At 39.8% G+C, this 21239-nt stretch overlaps 1 protein-coding gene across 3 annotated transcripts in view; it reads left to right on the top strand.

Moving 5' to 3' along the window:
* The window catches only part of LOC146374490 (cadherin-1-like), a 68278-nt gene that overhangs the window by 27405 nt on the left and 19634 nt on the right, over positions 1-21239 (top strand). The window lies entirely within an intron of this gene.

Here is a 21239-nt window from a genome sequence, read left to right as displayed (position 1 = left end):
CGGGGGGGGGTGATCTGGCACACCAGCTCTGAAACTGAATGCAATGGTCCTGAAGGAGTCCCTGGTGGCAAGGAACCTGGACAAAATTGTTCAAATTTAGTATTATGTGTACTGCAGTTACAAAATACATTATTCAAATTCCAAAACACTTTTGTGATGTCAGATTTAAATTACAAAACATAAATCTTACATAAAACATTTTGTAATTATAAGGATAATTACATAATATATATTAGATATAATATTAAACAGTCAGTGTTTTGTTTTAACTTTAACATATCATAATTTGATTGGTAACAACTTTTACAACTACAGTGTGCCAATCACTCATAATTCCTAAACATGTCAATCAGGTAGGAATGAAGTAAGACATTAATAGAAATAAAGAGTTGTATGTTGACATGTAGCCCTTTCCTTGCTTAAATCATTAATATTTATGAAAAATTAATCTGTGATAAGACATAGCTTATCAAGATAGAACCATATAACTAAAGATGAACCAAACTGTTCACAATTTTATCTAGCTCTCAGTTTTAAGAAAGGCTGGTGACCCCTGTTATAGAGTCTGACAGCTGCGGGGATTATATACAAATATTCAACTATACCGGAATTAAACCAGGTCTAAATAAAAAAAAAAAGGAGTGAGTATCACTACAAAGATTAACCCACAGTGGTCCTCGTACCAGTTTGATATCAGCAAACACTGAGAGCATACATTGATATGACACCACAGCAATGCTATCATTGCAAACACTGATAACAGCATAAATCGAATTAAATCGGGACTTGATGAGACCTTTCGAGTATCACTAGAAATATTCTAAACAGTCGTCTCTGTACCACAGTTTGCTATCAGTAAACACCAACGGCATTCATTGATAGCATAGCACATCCATGTTAGCAGTCTATAAACGATAGTTTAGCATATATTAGCACAGGTATCAATAAAGGACTACCGTATTAAACACTTTTACTAACCTCAGGCAGATCGACAGGTGCTCTGCAGGTGGGATTGAGCGCCTGTAGTTGGTGTCTAGGCGGGCGATGCTGGGACCAACGCGGGACAGCAGGTCCTCAAACTGGGCGAGGGAAAGACGGCGATATCGCTGAAATCGAATGTCATCCAGGTGCTGCTCCTGGAGCAAGTGGTGAAACTCTAGTTTACGATGTTATTTGTTACTCTGACCTAAATTTACTGCTCTTGTATTTACATTTGTGTCTCAGTGGCAACTGGGTCACACACAGTAAAGTCAGAATCATGAAATTATTTCCAGAACATTATTTTTTAGGCCCTTAGGCCCCCACCTCGATTCAGAGATGGTCTTTCCCTTTTCACGTAAATGGCCTCCTTGACTCCTTGCATTAGTGTGCTTTATGCTTTTTACTGTTCAGGAACACATGACTAATGCAGGGATGTCACTCCTGGAGGGCTGCTCTTCATTTGATTCAGCTGTGCTAAACCAGAAAGAACTAAAACATGCATAGCAGCTCTCCAGTACAGAATTTGGACATCCCTAGAATAATGCGAGGGGTGATACTGATATCTAGATTTTAGTAAAGCAATCAGGTCTGGTTTGAGGGCAGTGGTTGAGATGCGTAAAATATCACGCAAGTGGGAGTCACTCATCCTTGATCTCAATCGGTTTTTGTTTAGGTTCATGACAGAGAATGTGGAACCAAATAAGCTCAGCACTTTCTTAGCAAGAGATCGCACTTCAGGAAACCTGTCTTTGTCTAGCTGCCATTAAAAGTCAACAAGAGAACACTGCTGGCGTTTTCCGCGGTACTCATCGTCACACTGCAGTTCACTGAGCTCCAGCTGAAGCTGCGGAGGAGCATCATCAGGGTCCACGGAGAAGGGAGATGAGAAAAGCAGCATGTCTTTTTCAATAACTGCAAAGTCAATTCATAAAAATACCCCATTTGTTCTTACAAAGTGTATTAAAGATGATCAGGGTAGATTTGTTATTATAATAGGACGTTTATATGGGGAATCTATTCTGACAGGCTGTATTTACGCTCGGAATGTATATCTGGAAAATTTTTACTCAGAACTTATAAAAGAAATATCTGTCAATTTGACAACATTTACTGTTCTGGCAGGAGACTTTAATTGTAGCATAGACCCAGAAATGGATCAAAATCCACCACCCAACAATTCAGTATCCAAAAAGCGAGAAGCTATCAAGGGACTGTGTTCTGACTTGCAGCTGATAGACGTTTGGAGAACTCTTCATCCAGGTGAAAAAGATTATACTTTTTATTCTAATCCACATAAGAGTTATTCCCGTATTGATTATTTCCTTGTCTCGAGGGAGGTCCTCAACAGAGTTAGCATTTGTGATATTGGCACGCGTATACTCTCTGATCATGCAGATGTTCATTTAAATATTTCACCTCCTGAAGCTCACCCAACTCTACTTAGTTGGCGATTAAATCCATCACTTTTAAATAATTCTATGTTTCGGAGTTATATAAAAGAACAAGTGGATCTTTTTTTACGGACAAATGATAATGAAAACACAAATCCTTCTGTCCTTTGGGAGACAATGAAGGCATACTTACGTGGCGCTGTAATTTCATACAGTATAGCGAAAAAGAAAGAATCTTTAAAACATCAAATGGACCTGGAAAAAAATTAGCAGATCTAGAACACTCCCTCAAAATACATTTTTCACCTGACGTACTGAAAAAAATAGAAGCCACTAGATCAGCTCTGAATCAATTTCTGACTGAAAAAGCAGAGGCCAGTATATTCTATGCTAAGCATAGGCTGTTTGAGTTGGCAGATAAACCTGGACGGTTATTGGCATGTTTGGCTGCTGGGAAATTAGAATCTCATGCTATAACATCACTAAAAGATGAAAGAGGACAGAATCAATATGAAAATAATAAACTGGTTAAATTAATGGAAAATTTCTATAAACAATTATATATATCTGAAAATACAGCCACATTAAGTGATACCCAAATTTTTTTACATAAACTCAATTTACCAACTTTGTCTGAAGGCGATCGAGCTCGTCTTGGTGAACAAATAACACAAGAAGAGGTGCTGACAGCAATTAAATCTCTTCAAGGAGGGAAAGCCCCTGGTCCAGATGGTTTTGGTCCAGACTTCTATAAAGTTTTCCAGGATCAAGTAGCTATACCCCTCTTAAATATGTATCTGCACTCTATTAAAAGGGGAAGTCTTCCCAATACATTGTACTCTGCGAACATATCGCTATTCCATAAGAAGGACAAACCAGCTGATCAATGTGCTTCCTATCGCCAAATTAGTTTAATAAATGTTGACAGCAAAATTTTGTCCAAAATATTGTCTAGCAGACTAGAAAATTATATACCTAAGCTTATTAAGGCAGATCAGACGGGCTTTATCAAGAATAGAGAATCAATTACAAACATGAGAAAATTACTGAATATTATAGAACACTCCAATGTAACCAAAACACAAGGACTTGTTGTATCACTTGATGCGGAAAAAGCTTTTGACCGTGTTGAGTGGACTTATATGCTTGCTGTGATGGAGAAATTTGGCTTGGGCAGGGGGTTTATAGACATGATCAGACTGTTATATGTTACCCCAAGAGCATGTGTTTTAGTAAATGGTATTAGATCATCAGAATTCTGTTTACAGAGATCAACAAGACAGGGGGACCCAATTTCCCCATTAATTTTTGCTTTAGTAATTGAACCACTGGCAGAGGCCAATTGGAAATAATCAAAGTATATCTGGATACCAAATTCAAGGATTTGAATTTAAAATTTTACTATACGCAGACGATGTTCTGCTGTTTGTCACCAATCCCCAGGATTCTATACCCTCTGTATTATCTATTATAGAAACTTTTGGATATTTGTCCGGGTATAAGGTTAATATGAACAAAACTATTGCTATGCCACTGGGAAATCTGCCTATGACATGCAATATTCCATTTACCTGGTCGGGTTTGGGATTTAAGTACTTGGGGATACACATTTCACCTAATATAAGAAGTATATTGAAACAGAACATAGACATAGTTCATAAAAGTGTCAAAAAAGATCTTTCTAGATGGATGGATCTCCCGGTCTCCTGGATGGGAAGAATAAACTTAATTAAAATGAATGTGTTGCCACGGCTTTTATATCCCTTACAAATGCTCCCAATAACTCTTACCAAAAAAATTGTAAAAGAAATTGAAAAAGATCTGTCAAGGTTTATTTGGAGGGGTAAGAAACCCAGATTAAGTATGAAAACGTTACAGCTGCCCAAAGATAAAGGGGGTCTTGCCTTTCCTAACATTTTGCTGTATAACTGGTCATGTCATAGTAGACTTATACATCAATGTATCCACGCATATCTAAAAGAGACAGAGAATCCAAATGAAGCCTGGACATGTTCGCCATTTAATCTCCTAAGCGAACTAGTGAGTAAATATATTAAAAAACATAACAAAGTAATGATTGATACTTACTTAAAAACATGGCCTGATATGAATAAATACACTGAAAGTAATCCTATACTAAGTTATCTAACACCTTTTATAAATAATCGGCACTTTACACCGGGAATGAAAAGTGTAATATTTCAGAGATGGTTTGGTGCAGGAATACGTGTGGTGGGTGATTTGTTTGATGGGAATGTCTCTATGTCTTTTGAGCAGGTCCAAAAGAAATATGGAATAGATCAAATGGATTTTTTTGCATTTTTACAAGCTCGTCATCTAATTACTTCAAGTTTTGATACTTTGCACAATACAATGCAACTAGGACCCATGGAAAATTTCTTTTTACACTTAAATGCAGATAATTGTACTATAAGACAGTTTTACAATACACTAGAAGATTATAACAAACATAATATTGGAAAACTGATTAGGAGTTGGGAGGGTGACCTCCAGTGTCATTGTGATGATCATGCCTGGAGTGAGTGCATACAATCTGTGCATTCTTTATTTCTTAGTAACAGATTTAAAGAAACACAATATAAAATTTTACATACACAGTATAGAACGCCTATTTTTCTGAATAAAATTTATCTGAGCAGGTCTGCACAATGTATTAAATGTAAATCTGCGGCGGGGTCCTACTTGCACTGTCTTTGGACTTGCTCAAAAATCTCAAAATTCTGGCTCTGTGTAACAAAAGAATTAAAAGGTATATTTAAACGCAGAATACAAAAAGATCCAGCTCAGTATTTATTGGGGCTGCCAATTCTGAACAAATTTCCAGATAAAAACAAATATATACTATTATGTAAATTATTGTTTTTGGCAAGAAAGTGTATTCGTAGGGGCGATCGTGGCTCAAAGAGTTGGCAGTTCGTCTTGTAACCGGAAGGTTGCCGGTTCGAGCCCCGGCAAGACACTTCACCTGCCGCCTACTGGTGATGGCCAGAGTCATGGCGCGATATGGCAGCCTCGCTTCTGTCAGTCTGCCCTAGAGCAGCTGTGGCTACAACTGTAGCTGCCTCCACCAGTGTGTGAGAGTAAATGAATAGTGGAATTGTAAAGCGCTTTGAGGGCCCCAAAAAGCGCTATATAAATGCAATCCATTATTATTCTTTTCAATTGGATTAATGAAAAACCACCAACAATAACTCAGTGGTATAAAGAAATCTTTAGAGTTTTACCAATGGAAAGACTGAGTGCAAAATGAAGTGCCAATGAAGATATTTTTTTGGATATATGACGCCCGCTATTGGATTACTTACCTGATGATCTGAAGAAAACCATAGTGAGAGGGGCAACCCCACTCCAATGGCGGGTTGAGTTTGTCAGGACAAATGTGTAAATGACTGGTAGACCGAATTATATATGCTGCATTAGTTTTTCATTTACATGTCTCAGACTGCTTATTGTGTTTGTTTGTTTTTTGTTTTTTTCTCTCTGTTGTTGTTGTGGTAGTTGTTTTTGTCTTTTGTTTTTTTTTTGTATAAAGGAAAAAAGTAAATAAAAATATGATAATTAAAAATTAAAAATAACTGCAAAGTCCTGAAAGCATTTGTTAAATTCCCCAGAAACTGTAGCTGGCTGTAGCGCAGGAGGAAGAGTTCTCTACTAATCGGATGACCCACTAATCAGATCATCCAATTAGTAGATGACCTCATTAGTAGGTCTAATAATCAGAAGGTTGAAATGATAAGATAAGACTTTATTGATCCCATGGTGGGAAAATTTGTGCGTTACCACAGCTCAGGTAAAGATAGCTGAAGAATACAAGAGTATACCAAGAAAATAAAGTCAAGACATACAAAATAAATAAGATTTCGTTTTTTTGTTAGTCAGTTAACACTGACCTAGAAAAAAAGCTTAGTCGCAAAAACACTTCCAGAGGACCAACTCAGTATGTAAATTGAGTGAGTTTATAATTCTTGTGATTTTATACACAGTAGATATTCGCTGTAAACTATACAGGAACATCTACACACTTGCTAAATTGTACAGTACCTTTGACACAATAACAATCATGCTATTCTTATAATCTCCACTAGATGTCAGCAGTGAACCATGGCAAATGATGCTTTGAACAATAACTCATGCGAATTTTCGGATGAATGTTCTTCTTCACATCCGTGGCACGTATGGGTGCCTCAGGAGCATAGAGAGAAAATGCCTGAAGTGTTTGACCATGAGGATTTATAGGGGGGGAAACAGAACTTCCTCCATCACCTTTACCTATTTGATGCAGTGAGAATGGTAACATTTACATTAGTTAGCATCAGATTAGCTAACAGTTTAGTTAGCATCCACAGGGATCCAGAGGGATCTGTTTCCCCATCAGCACCTGATACACATGCTTTGTGTGTATCGTGCACACAAGGTTTTGTAAATGAGCCAGAGGGATGTTGTGTATTTTTAGACATTTGCATACATGTGAAATGGATGCAAATGAATATGTTACAAATGTAATTATGGGCAGAAATCTGTGCCATCAGAAACTGAATTTGAATAAGTTAAATTTGAATTTGAATTGCTCGGATTGAATCTGAATTGTAACTTGAATAAATGCTTTTAAAAACTGAATATGAATTAGCCTAATTTGAAATTCAATTTATTGGTTTGAAAATGATCATCACTAAACTGAAATTGAATTTTATAGTTTGAAAATGAATTCATTTGCTTTGAAACTGTATTTTATCCTTTAAAAATTTAGCTCTCGAATAATTTCAGATTCACTTCTCACCATTCAGTTTCACTTCTACAATTCAATTTCAGTTCCAAAATTCAGTTTTTTGGGACTTACATCCGGTTCTGGTTCAAGAGTAATCAAGCGCAGATTAATAGAACTACGTTTTACTAGCGGACCGAAAGTGTTACTGACGGGAATCTACAGATCTTGAGCTGAATTAAGACTTCAGAAGTCATTCGTCATGTCGAATGACCAGCGGATAAACTCTCAGGTTGGTAATAAATGTATTACATGTATAAGAACAAGCGTCATGTTAACAAATGATAGCCGTACGGTAACTTTTATGCTTATTGTAGCTGTTAGCTCAAAACGCTAATTTAGCGTAGTTTGCCCTGAATTCAGCTTTGACAAACAAATATGATCGACTGTTTCTAGTAGAATTCCAAAGTTGTCATCTTGTACCCTGTCAGAGCCCTGTATGCTTGCAGAGACCCCTACAGTAGGGAAACATGCAAAACAGTGTCCAAACCTTTGTATTTTAGCTTTATTTATGTCTTACACAGCATCCCAACTCTTTAGCTAAGTTAATAACTTTAGCTAAAGTGAATAGTTAGTCTAATTCATTAGTGCAGCATTACTGGATCACATCTGTTTGAAGTGATATGATATGTGACTGTCACTGTGTTTAACTACCATAATAATTCTTAAGGTACTGAGTGCATGCTTAACTAGTTTTTTGGTTTTTTTTTTAAAACATACTGCTCCATTACTATGTTTGACAGGCTGAAGTTGTCGGGTCACCTCCTAAATCGACCATCTTTACAGGTGTTTTGTGCCAGAAATGGAGTGTCCACTGAAGACTGAAGATACTGAATCTCTACACCTTGCCATTGATCCCTCTTGTGCCTTCATCTAGACAAGAGACAAACTTAACCACTCTCACATGCTCTGTACCTACATCACCTTCCCTGACAGTCGTAGCTTGGCTCATCTGAGGGTGAAATTATAAGAATGTGTTATTTTGCAAAGTGCTCTCTAGGGTTCCTAAATAAAATATGGCATTGAGGTCATTTCTTTTGAATTAATCCCTTCTTCTGAAATATAAGAACCTCTCCTGGTTTTAATGGCACTTTGGATTTCCTTACTTTCTGTTCCACTCCCAACCCCAAATAGATGCTGACAAGCTGACACAGTAACATGGAAGAGGGAAAGAAGTTGGAAAGGACTACTACAAATAAACCTAATGCCTAACAATGTAAAATAAGAACAATAATAATAATAAAGGTAAAAGATGAAGTAACACGTTTTTAGTTTCTTGTTTATTCCAAATGATCATCCAGATGTCTGTGACATGTGATGACAAACACCACAATGGAAGACCTTTGTCATCACATGCTTAAACTCATATTTTTGCATATGCTGAACAGGCAGTCCGACATGCTGTAACTGTGGAGTAGAAAACTGCATGAACACCATACGGCAGGGGTTTCAAACTCCAGTCCTCGAGGGCTGCTGTCCTGCAACTTTTCCATGTGTCCCTGTTGCAACACACCTAGTAGGTCATTAGCAAGACTATAGAACTTGACTGCATGCTGAGTTGGCAATTCAGCCATTTGATTCATGTTACAGCAGCTCATGAGTGAATGAACATGGTGCAATAAAAGTATTTTTAGAAGTATATGTTTCCAAATACATACATTTACTTAAATTTACTTGAGTAGGGTTAGGGGTTGCCACCTCAGCATGCAGTCAAGTTCTATACTCTTGCTAATGACCTACTAATTGTATTCAGGTGTGTTGCACCGGGGACACATGGAAAAGTTGCATGACACCGGCCCTTGAGGACTGGAGTTTGAGACCCCTGTCATATGGAATATGACAGGTGTGGTTGAACTGCATGAAGACTCTGAAGTTTCTCTTCTCTTCTGGCAGGACAGGAATGTAGCCTTGTCCTGTGAGCCACCGTAAGGGTGTACTTGGAGTAGAACTGGACTGTCACCGGCCTCAGGCTCTTCACCCTTTTCAAAGACAAAGCAGTCATTTAGATCAAATATTAGATATTGTTTACCTGTAAATGCACAAAGTAAATTTAGAAATGTAATTCTTGTCAAGAGTGAACAAGCACTGATAGTGTAATCTACAGCTGTGGCCAAATGTTTAGAGAATGAGAAGTGTTGTTTGTTTATTTACAAAGTTTGCTGTTTCAGTGATAGTTGTATATCACATTATATCACTTCAAACAGATGTGATCCAGTAATGCTGCACTAATGAATTAGACTAACTATTCACTTTAGCTAAAGTTATTAACTTAGCTAAAGAGTTGGGATGCTGTGTAAGACATAAATAAAGCTAAAATACAAAGGTTTGGACATCGTTTTGCATGTTTCCCTACTGTAGGGGTCTCTGCAAGCATACAGGGCTCTGACAGGGTACAAGATGACAACTTTGGAATTCTACTAGAAATCATATTTGTTTGTCAAAGCTGAATTCAGGGCAAACTACGCTAAATTAGCGTTTTGAGCTAACAGCTACAATAAGCATAAAAGTTACCGTACGGCTATCATTTGTTAACATGACGCTTGTTCTTATACATGTAATACATTTATTACCAACCTGAGAGTTTATCCGCTGGTCATTCGACATGACGAATGACTTCTGAAGTCTTAATTTAGCTCAAGATCTGTAGATTCCCGTCAGTAACACTTTCGGTCCGCTAGTAAAACGTAGTTCTATTAATCTGCGCTTGATTACTCTTGAACTGGAACCGGATGTAAGTCCCAAAAAACTGAATTTTGGAACTGAAATTGAATTGTAGAACTGAAACTGAATGGTGAGAAGTGAATCTGAAATTATTCGAGAGCTAAATTTTTAAAGGATAAAAGCAAATGAATTCATTTTCAAACTATAAAATTCAATTTCAGTTTAGTGATGATCATTTTCAAACCAATAAATTGAATTTCAAATTAGGCTAATTCATATTCAGTTTTTAAAAGCATTTATTCAAGTTACAATTCAGATTCAATCCGAGCAATTCAAATTCAAATTTAACTTATTCAAATTCAGTTTCTGATGGCACAGATTTCTGCCCATATGTAATGGCAAACCATCGATTTAGAGTGAACATCCAGGTGCTGACGGAAGGTTTGAGGATCACTATAAGTATTCCATCTTTGAAAACCAAGGATGCCTGTTTAAAATTTGATGAAACTCCATCTAATGGTGCTCGAGATATTCCAGTTTTTACCAAATAAGTGTACCTACTAACAGGCCTGCATGTGCAACAGCCATCATTAGAGCACATTGCATAATCATAATATTGCGTCAGAATAACATTCTATTGGATAAGATTAAATGTTAAATGATTTTGGTTTAATTCCACCTAAATGAAACTTTCATGTAAGCTTAAAATGTCAGTGACATAAATGAATGCATAAGTATATTTACGAAGGTTGTTTAAAAGTCCTGATACTTCTGCATGAAAACCCAAAAGAATGTTTGAACTTAAAATGATCACAGTCTGTCTCCTTCACATTAGGAGCTCACATTAGAGATTATTGTGAACTGTGATTCTATTCACACACAAATGCTTCTAATGTTTCAGTGTTTCAGGAAGCCCATGTGTTTGTGCTCAGCCCTAAAGAGCAATAATCCAGTAGCTAACAACAGCTGCTACTGAGCCTTTCTGCCATTCAGTGATACTAGTAAATTTGTTTGCTATTGTAGCTCTTACTAGAGTACCACCTAATTTTGATGGTACAAATGTAATAGGATTTACATTATTGATATTTTAATATAGATACACTTTATGCATTTTTGAAAAAATAAAAAAAGGTCAGTGGTGGAATTTAACTCGGTTGTCTCAAATATTATTTTGTTAAAATTCAAGGTATGTATTTCTATTTCACATCATTTATACCTGTGTTACTGTGTTACAGACACATTTATATTCAATGACCACTGTCTGAAAGCTTTAGTTAGGTTTAAGTGCAATATCCCATATCCCAAAAATAAAGTAAAAACATTTGATCCTTGTATGTTGCAGATAAAAATGGAAGGCAGTATGAAGCTGTGAATGTTTTTTATTGGATGACATAATTGTGCAATATAACTTACTGAAGATGTTGAAGATATTAGAGCAGTAAACAGATGGTGGTTGAGTCTAACAGGAGAGAGACGATACAGAAACAAGACATCCTTATAAGAATGTACAACCTTTCACAGCTCTTTGAACTTTTTATTTAAATGAGCTGCATACATTTCCCACTGAAACTAGCACAATTCCACTTTAATGAAAACAATATTTTAACTGAATATATTGTGGATAAATAAAAGCATTATCAAAGTTTGGTTTCCTGTATGCAGCTGGTATAGTTTGAGTTGGAGATACTTCTGCATTTACACAAAACAAATATCTAGAACAGGGGTGCGGACTGCAGGCCTCAAGGGCCGGTGTCCTGCAGGTTTTATATGGCAGTGTTTTTCAACCTTTTTTGAGTCGCGGCACATTTTATAGATCACAAATATCCTGTGGCACACCACCAACCAAACGTTTTCCAAAATGACACACTGTAGCCTTATACAATACATATAATGGAAAGTTGGTCCCTCAGTTTGTTTATACTCACTCAGTGAGAAACCTGGGCCTGTCTAGATGAACACAAAGATCATATTCTGGGAGGAATTTAAGAAAGGCATACACAAAGCTCTTCCTCAACAGCTCTTAATCTCGTTCTGTTTTTAGTTTGTATAGCAGCCATGCTTGAAAAGTTTAGCTCACATAAATATGTTGTTGAAAATGGGAGCAATGTCAAAATAGCTCTGTTTGTTAGAATGGGGAACTACATGGCAGCAGTCAACCGTAAACTGTGCAAAGATAGATCAGCAAAACTTAGCTTTAAACCACGGCCTTGTCTCAGTTCAGTTAGTTCCTCCTGCTCCTGCAAAGTCATATCCTTTTCAAAAACTGCTGCTGAGCTATATGGGTCCTTACCCAGTAAAGCCATTCAGTGGATACTGAGGGGAAATAAATGGACAACTTCTCCTCAAGCGTTTTCAAATGTTTACCTATTATTTCACACAGTGTGGCAGTTTTCATATCTCCTTGCCATTTCTGAGTGAGCGGGAAAATGCCAATCTTGGCACTTTCCAGATGTTGTTGCCAGAGGTGCACCTTTGAATGGAATCCATTTATTTTATCTGTGCTTTTGAGCAGGTTTTCTTCTCGGCCTTACATTTGTGTGTTTAGTTCATTTAAATGCTGAAATATATCTGACATGTAAGCCAGCCTTGCACACCACTCCTCACTTGCAAGCAGCTTTGCATCATTGTACCTCTCATCACTCAAAAACACTTTTAGCTCTTCCCACAGCTCATATGCACGGGCCAGTACTTTTCCAGATCTGCTGGTAAAGTCTCAGTAATGAGTGCCTCGCGGTGCAGAAATTAGTGCATAACAATAACATCTGGGTGTATCGCTTTCACTCTGCTAAACCAACCTTTGATGTGCCCGCCCATGGCTGCTGCTCCATCAGTGCAGACACTTGTGGAGTTTTCCCACTTAAGTCCTCCTTGCTCAACATATTTGGATGTAACCCAAAAAATTTCCTCTGCTGTTGTTTTTTCTGGCAGTGCCTTGCAAAATAGAAAGTTTTCTCTGATGGAGTCTCCATCCACAAAACGCACATTGGCCAAGAGTTGGCATTGTCCAATAATGTCTGTAGACTCATCAAGTTGCACTGCAAACTTCCCACTGATGCGTATCTTCTCCAAAACCACACTTTTAGTGTCTGCAGACATGTCATCGATACGTCTGTCAATTGTGTTATCTGAGAGCAGGACACTGGCTATTTCCCGCGTCAGGGCCGAGCAATCTCATTCACAATGACTTTGCAGGCAGGTAGTATTAATGTCTCTGCTACAGTGTGTGGTCTTTGGGATTTGGCTATAAGTTCAGCTACTAAGTAGCTAGCTTTGAGAGCTCTTTCAGACACATTTGCGTTTTTTCTCATTAAAGTTACCTGTTTCTCAGCGTGTTCATGCAGGCGAACAAAATTGCCTGTGTTCTTGTTTTGAAGTGAGGGATGTTTTGTGTAGAAATGGCGTTTAAGCTTGCTACCTTGGCACTGTTTAAGAGCTTTTCCACACACACCAAAAATAACAAAGTCGTTGCATTCGGATCTCCAGTGAAAGTAATTCCAAATGAAAGATAACTTTCGCTGTACATTGCCTCGAGCTCACCGTTTTTGCTTCTTGATTAGAATGTTGTCCAGGGCCCAGTTCAGAGCCCTTAGTTTTTCTTTTCAAATATTTATCCATCTTTGTTGTAAGTCCATTTCGTTCAGTGGTTCAGTGTTTATGCAGATCTAAAAATTAGATCTGCACAAACTTAAGTGACAGAGCCTTCTCTGTGCCAGGTACCAGAGTCCGGTACCTGGCAGAGAGAAGGCTCTGTTGCCATGAGATTTAGGTTTAGACCATGGAATCGATAACATCCGTTTCAAACAGGACCTCATGGTTCTTTCTGGAGCATAAATAAATAGATCATAATAATAGCTCAGATAATAATGGTAGTGTAGTAAATTTAACATGACAAATAGTGTCTTTATAATGTTGATTAATAATAATGATTCACTTGCAAGGTTTCCACAGTCGATGATCCATGCAGGAACGTATTTCTGCCTACTGTGGAGGTCACGTGTTTCCGGCTACTGTGGAGGTCCCAATATGGCGAAACTCTGGAACAGTCTTCCCCCTTTCATAAAATCCTCTTCATCCTTGGAATCTGAAGACCCACCTATTTTCCAAGGCTTCGGATCTCTCCGAAGTATGTGTGCTTGTGTGTGAATGTGTTCATTTTTGTATATGTATGTGCATATTTGCATGCACACATATTTTTTTACAAACATATATGGATGTCTTACAATGTTTCTATAATGTTTTCATATTATCTATTCTAATTCTTTTCACAATATTCCTCTGTTCAGCACTTTGGCCGACACTTGATGTCTTTTAAATATGCTATATAAATAAAGATGACTTGACTTGACTTGACTTGAAAGTCATGTATTTAAAAAGTAGGAAGAAAATTGATCCATCTACTGTTTGCGTCAACAGAAATAGTCTCAATGAAAGGCTGGCTTTCAAGAAACGTTCTTAAGGAAAGGAAATGGCTGAGATATGCCAAATTACAAAACAATGGCAACAGGCCTTACTGAATGATATACACACCACCGCACACCAAGTAGTTCCTGTGGTGGGATGCACTGATTCACAATAAACAGGTTTTGAAGAGGCTTGCACAGGTGGATAATAGACAGTTTCTGTAAAAGTGTGATGAAGTGTGCTGTGGCCTAGGGGACACAAAAAGGCTAAAGCTACATGTACCCACTGAACAGGTAAAAACAAACAAAAAACAAAGACTCAAGAGTTTGCTTTTTTTTTACAACTCTCAACATTTAAGTTGATCAGGTTAGAAACAGAAAACTCAGTCACTTTATTTGCTAGAACAGAAACAGCCAACACTCTCCGACCATAGCAACCCAAGAATCAGTCAGAGTAACGGCTCACTCATGCACAAGAATAGAAGAAATAGTCTTAATGATTGTGGTTGGAACTTTAGGGAGCCCAGTGAAATGAGCTGTGGCTGTGGGAACCCCACTTTCTACTGAAAGAGGGAGCAGCTGGAATGGAGGTTGCAAGCTCCTCATCCTCTGCCCACAACACTGCCAATGAGGAGGCCGGAAATGGCAGCTTTACTTCCAACAGACCAGTCAGGACAACCTCCCATTGAGCTGGGATTTGGCCATTTCCAGACTGAAGACCTAAGTAGCAACTGTGTCGAAGCTGGAAGGCTTGGCAGCAAAGTGTTAGTGAGTTCCAAAGGTCTAATAAAACATAGGAGAGCTCCTGATATGTGACTCGAACTAATGATACTGCCTCCACCGTCAGGACCTAGGCTTTCAGGTTGATGCACTGGCCAAGAACAAGTTAATAGTGAGGCTTGGGAGCGGGTAGATGGCACAGCTGGGTTTGAGGATTGTAACAGCGACAAGCCGGCTCATGAGGAGTACTCAGACAGGGTAAAGAGGTAAAACTGCAGCAGCAGGTTGGAACTGTTTAAAAACTATCTGGTTTCACAATGATTTCAAAACATTTTTTGTTGCATCTCATAAATGACAAATGGTTCTGTTTTGGCAGTATATTGCGTTTTTTGAGATACTTCGTAAGCAACTTTTGTTAATGTCTGCATTTCAGTGTGTGTGCATGTATGCTAGTTAATTGCCACAGCAAGGAGAGAATGGTGAACACTCTGATTGGCTGTTGGCCCCTGGTGGAATCATGCTCCTCCCATGCAGGTAACGCATGCCCTAGCCGGAGGACTTTTTAACAAATAGATTTCTTCAATTTGGGATGTTTACCATTCCAAATAAATGAAGAGATTAGTGAGTTCAATTCAATTCAATTCAATTTTATTTATATAGCGCCAAATCACAACAAAAGTCGCCTCAAGGCGCTTCATAGATACAGAGAAAAACCCAACAATCATATGACCCCCTATGAGCAAGCACTTTGGCGACAGTGGGAAGGAAAAACTCCCTTTTAACAGGAAGAAACCTCCGGCAGAACCAGGCTCAGGGAGGGGCGGCCATCTGCTGCGACCGGTTGGGGTGAGAGAAGGAAGACAGGATAAAAGACATGCTGTGGAAGAGAGACAGAGGTTAATAACAGATATGATTCAATGCAGAGAGGTCTATTAATACATAGTGAGTGAGAAAGGTGACTGGAAAGGAAAAACTCAATGCATCTTGGGAATCCCCCGGCAGCCTACGTCTATTGCAGCATAACTAAGGGAGGATTCAGGGTCACCTGGTCCAGCCCTAACTATATGCTTTAGCAAAAAGGAAAGTTTTAAGCCTAATCTTAAAAGTAGAGATAGTTTCTGTCTCTAGAAATTCTGAGTCTAGAGATTTAAAGTTTAGAGTTTGATCGGGAGAGATTATAGCAGGAAGAATTTTTTCCAGCCTGTGCGCCAGTAGCTTAGACAGAATTTTAACATCCGTGTTTAACAGAGATACAGGCCTATAAGAAGCACAGTCGGGTCCTTGCCCTTCTTAAGTAACACTGTGATACAGGCCTGGTAGCATGATGGAGGAAGTGCCCCAGAGTCTAGCAATTCTGTAAAAACTTTGCAAAGGAAGGGAGCCAAATCATCCAAGAATTTTTTTTTATAAAAGTCTGCAGAAAATCCATCAGGACCTGGAGATTTCCCGGATTGCATAGATGCTATTGCCACCTGAATTTCTGCCTTTGAGATAGGGGCTTCCAGAGTCTGTCTGAGCTCTGGGGGGAGCGAGGGCATATCAATGGAGTCAAAGAAACCATGCAAATCTTTTACATTAACAGTAGATTCTGATGTATATAACTTAGAGTAAAACGAAGAAAAAATGTCACCACTCCATTGTCCGCCCTCACTCCGGTTATGATTTGTTTAGCCCTAATACCACGCAGTTGAGTGGCCAAAAGCTTACCGGTCTTTGCACCATGTTCGTAAAAATCACTCTTGTTCCTAATCAGACATCCTTCCACTTGTCGAGTGGAAAGTAGATTGAGTTTGGTTTGTAGACTTAAGCGTTCTTTGTATAGCGCCGGTGATGGTGACTGAGCGTACTGCCTGTCGATGTTTAAAATCTGGTCTGAAATAAGCCTCTGCTCCCGCTGTGCACACTGTCTTTTAAATGCTGCCGCTGAGATGATTTCTCCTCTCAGAAATGCCTTCAGAGCCTCCCACACAGTCCTGTTTGGCATACCAGGTGTTCTATTCTCGTTAAGAAACATTTTAACTTTAGAAGAGATGTTAGAAACAAATTGTTCATCCGTGAGCAGCAATGGATCCAATCTCCAGAGCTTTCTCACAGAGTCGCAGCCCTGAAAAGCTATTTTGAGCACAAGGGGGGCATGATCAGAGACAGTAATGCTTTCATAGCTGCAGAATCCAATACTATTAATTAGCAAATTATCAACAAAAAAATAATCTATTCTAGTGTAGGTGTGGTGTACATGTGAGAAGAAGGAATAGTCTCTACCAGTAGGGAACAAAAACCGCCAGGGATCCGTGAGACTATAATCTTCAAGAAAAGACTTGACATAAGTTGCAGATTTGTTAAGAGTAGCAGGTTTGGGGGATGAACGATCTAAAACCGCATCCAAATAAAGATTAAAATCGCCAGAATTAAAGAGTGCGTATTTAAGTCCGGGAGGTGTGAAAACAGGCGTAGAAAAAATTGCACATCATCAAAATTGGGTGCATAAAGATTAGCCAAAGTCACAGACCTGTCGCAGAGTTTGCCAGACACTATTATAAACCGACCGTTTTTGTCTGACACAACAGTGGATGGAACAAATGGGATGTTCTGATCGATAAGAATAGCTGTACCCCTAGCCTTTGCTTTAAAATTAGAGTGAAACATCTGTCCTGACCAACATTTCGCCAAGCGTGAGTGATCCGAATCCTGCAAGTGAGTCTCTTGCAAAAAAACTATCCCGGGCTTAAATTGCTTCAGGCGTGATAAGGCTCTCTTTTGCTTTATTGGGTGGTTCAACCCCCTCACATTCCAGCTAACAAAGGTTAGATTACCACTCATCAAGGAAGTCCCACATTTTTATGTGCAGAGTTGCCCAAGGAGGGAAGGGAGGGGACGAAAACAACAACAACAACAAAAAACATGACAACCAACCCCACCCCAGAAATAAAATGCAATACAATAACATATCACTGCGTAAAAAAAATAAATAAAACAATACCACCCACCAATATCTCCCCAGCAGGTTGCATTATAAAGCAACCGCGTAAGCCCCTGCTTTCTTCCCATACTAGTCAAGAACTCCCCGTACAACTAGCATCATACCTGCACCACTGAATATTAGCCCCTAAACTCCAGCCAGGGTCCCAGTTTTCAGGACACGAAGAAGAGAAAGAAAAAAGAACAAGAACAAATCAGCCAAACAACGAACCAGTTTTACCTTAAAATAAACAGCAAAGAACACATTGCTATGCCAACAGCGCGGCTGTATAGTGTCAGTCAGAACGAGGACGCCACTTAGGCTAGTCCAACACGTTATAGTTGCAAATTAGGGTGAGTGCTCTAACCGGCTACAGTGTCCACCTCAGGATGGAGAGCTTTGGTTTTCTTCCATCGTTTGGATGAAGCGAGAGGCCTCCTCAACTGATTCCAATCGCCAGATTTTCCCATCTGGAAGAGTAATGCGGAGCCTGGCGGGGAAGAGGAGGGAAGGTCGGAGGCCTCTCTGGTATAACTCGGCCATAACATCCTTATACTGGGCTCGCTGCTTCTGGACGTCGGCGTTGTAATCCTCATAAAATTGGAGTTTATGTCCACAGTACTCCAACATCCCTCTGCGTCTCCATGCCTCCCTCATCAGCAGCTCCTTAATCTGGAAGCGATGGAAGCGGATAATGACCGAGCGCGGCCTCCCATCAGGGAGGCATAAGGCTACGGTGGGCTCTGTCAAGCTCCGGGGGGGATGACAAAGTTTGTGCGCCGAAGACCTCCACCAGCAGCCGGGAAAAGAGCTCAGTTGGCCGTGGACCCGGCTCCGCCGATTCCAGCAAACCCACCAGACGGATGTTCTGCCTTCTACTTCTACTCTCCAGGTTGGAAAGTTAAGTTTTGAAAAGTTTGTTTTCCTCCTGTAGTGAGTCATACTTAGCTTCGAGCGCTGTTAAACACTGAAAAACATCCACTGCGTTTGTTTCAAGCTCACCAATACGTAGTTCTCGATTTGCAACTTCCGCTTGAATCTTGTCCAGCTTACCGTTAATTACATCCGATGTAGCCTTAAAATCTGCGGCTATGGCTGTTCTGTGCTGTTCAAGCAGGGCGACAAGCGCCAGGTTCAGGGCTGCACTAGCATCCTCTGCTGCGCCAGGGTTAGCACAACTCTCGGCAGTAAGGTCTTTCTCGGTTAGTCTCCTTCCCTTGGACATCCTTCCAGTGTGACACTCTTAAATGACCCGAAAAAGTTCGTGTCTAAAAGCAAAGTGGGGCTCAGAGAGTAAAATTTAAAAAAAGTTAGGCAGGTGCTAGTGGCCGACACACCTTACTCCATTGCCGGTGTTCTGGGAATCCATCCTACCTGACAAACCATCCTACCCGTTGTTTCTACGCATGCGCACAACACAAAATTCTGTGACGAACCGTCCTACCTTTGTGAATATAAGCTACAAACATACTCTGACAGGTAAAATTAAGTGCCAAACCGTCCTACCTTTGTAAATGTGACGTACAAGCATACTTTAACAGCTATAATTAAGTGGCGTTCATCTGAACAACAGACTGGACTGGTGTTGGGTCTGTCTAGCACAGGCCCACCGCTGGAACGAGACAATTTAAAAACACAGCAAAAGCATTGAACACCAAGTAGGCAAAGTTCTTCGTGTTACTCATGCATGAGGGAGACCTGCCTGGAGCCAAGTGTCGTTCCACCACTTGACCTCCGTCAGACTCTCGTCCGCTCCCCCGTAACACTGCTCTTTTATTGAGGTTACATGAATATGCATAGGTTCATTAACATACGACGTATACATACACACAAAGAGTACCTTGCCTTTGTGTGTGTGTGTGTGTGTGTTTTTGTGAACTGTCCTTTCTTAAAAGCAGAAAATGAGATTGTAGTTGTTCTTGGCTGATCAACACAAAACCTTTTTCCTATGATTATTTTTCATCTACAATGTAAATTTTGTCTCTTTTTCACTCTTTTCTTTTTCCCTTTACAATAGCTGGTGACCTGCAGAATCACCGCTCTCACAATTGGAGGCAATTACTTTTACACAGCGCACAAAAACACTGTGACGTCAGACACATTCACACTCACTTTTTCATCTGCATAAATAAATCATATGGCTGGTGATATGTGCCATGGTGATCCATAGGTATGATCACAAGTTTATTTAATTATTTTCAACCCAACAAAACAAATAAACAGACACATGATGCTGATGCTATGAACACTCCACACACATGAGTCAAGATACAGGAAAACTGCTGCACATCTGAAAGAAGAAGCTGAACTCACGGAAACGCTTCACACTCCAGTGATCACAGTTATCATAGTTCTGTTTCCCTTTCTTTGATGAGTTCTCAGACAGCTCTCGATCTGATAATGTGTAGCTTGCTCATCAGCTCAGAAGAGACCACAACGCAACCTCACACAGTGGTTGCGTGCTTTGCCCCACACAGTGGCAAAGACTTGCACTTTCATATTCAATTCAGCTTCTCCATCAAGCAGTTTTAGCTGTTTCATACAGGGTTCAGCATATTAGTTGTTTTCGCAGGTGTGCTCTATATCTCAACAATGGCTCATAATAAGACGACAGTCTTTCAAACAGGTCAAGTGCCTCTATGCACGTAATTAGTTAAAATATTTACCTATATCACTTCACCTCATATGTCATTGTACTGAATTTGAGCAACCCTAAGCTTAATGCAGATTACTTTTAACAACTGACACAGACGTACACAAACAACACAAATAGGCCTATAACTTTCCCCAGCCTGGGTGAACCCGCACGGCCGTTCAGCTCCTGGACTCGCGTGTACCCGCGCAGTCACTGAGATGCACCTGCCTGCGTGAAACCGCACGGCATAGGCGTCGCTCTCTTTTGTTTATAAGCCTGCGATTAACCGCACGGCTCAGGTCCGCGTGAAACCCGCGCGACCGTGCTCGCGTGAACCCGCGCAGCTACAGCGCTCTTCTTTGTACAGTACTTACTTGGTGTTGCTCTTGCATTAATCTCGAATCCCGTCAATCACCATCCAGCGAGGAGAAAAAACAGACAGCTAATCCACCGGCCCGATGACGAATTCTCACGTCTCGGGACTTTACTACAGGAACTTCTATACGTCCTGGCTGACGTCTTTCGGCGTGTCTCTTTTTCCCCTCGGTGAATGTCAATTCTAGGGATCCGGCTTCGAAGGACCAATTAATGTTGGGTCTGTCTAGCACAGGCCCACCGCTGGAACGAGACAATTTAAAAACACAGCAAAAGCATTGAACACCAAGTAGGTAAAGTTCTTCGTGTTACTCATGCATGAGGGAGACCTGCC

Source organism: Perissodus microlepis, chromosome 13 (genome assembly GCF_051167445.1).
Source record: "Perissodus microlepis isolate ML-2025 ecotype Zambia chromosome 13, ASM5116744v1, whole genome shotgun sequence".
NCBI lineage: Eukaryota > Metazoa > Chordata > Actinopteri > Cichliformes > Cichlidae > Perissodus > Perissodus microlepis.
This window is presented reverse-complemented; position numbering and strand designations above follow the sequence as displayed.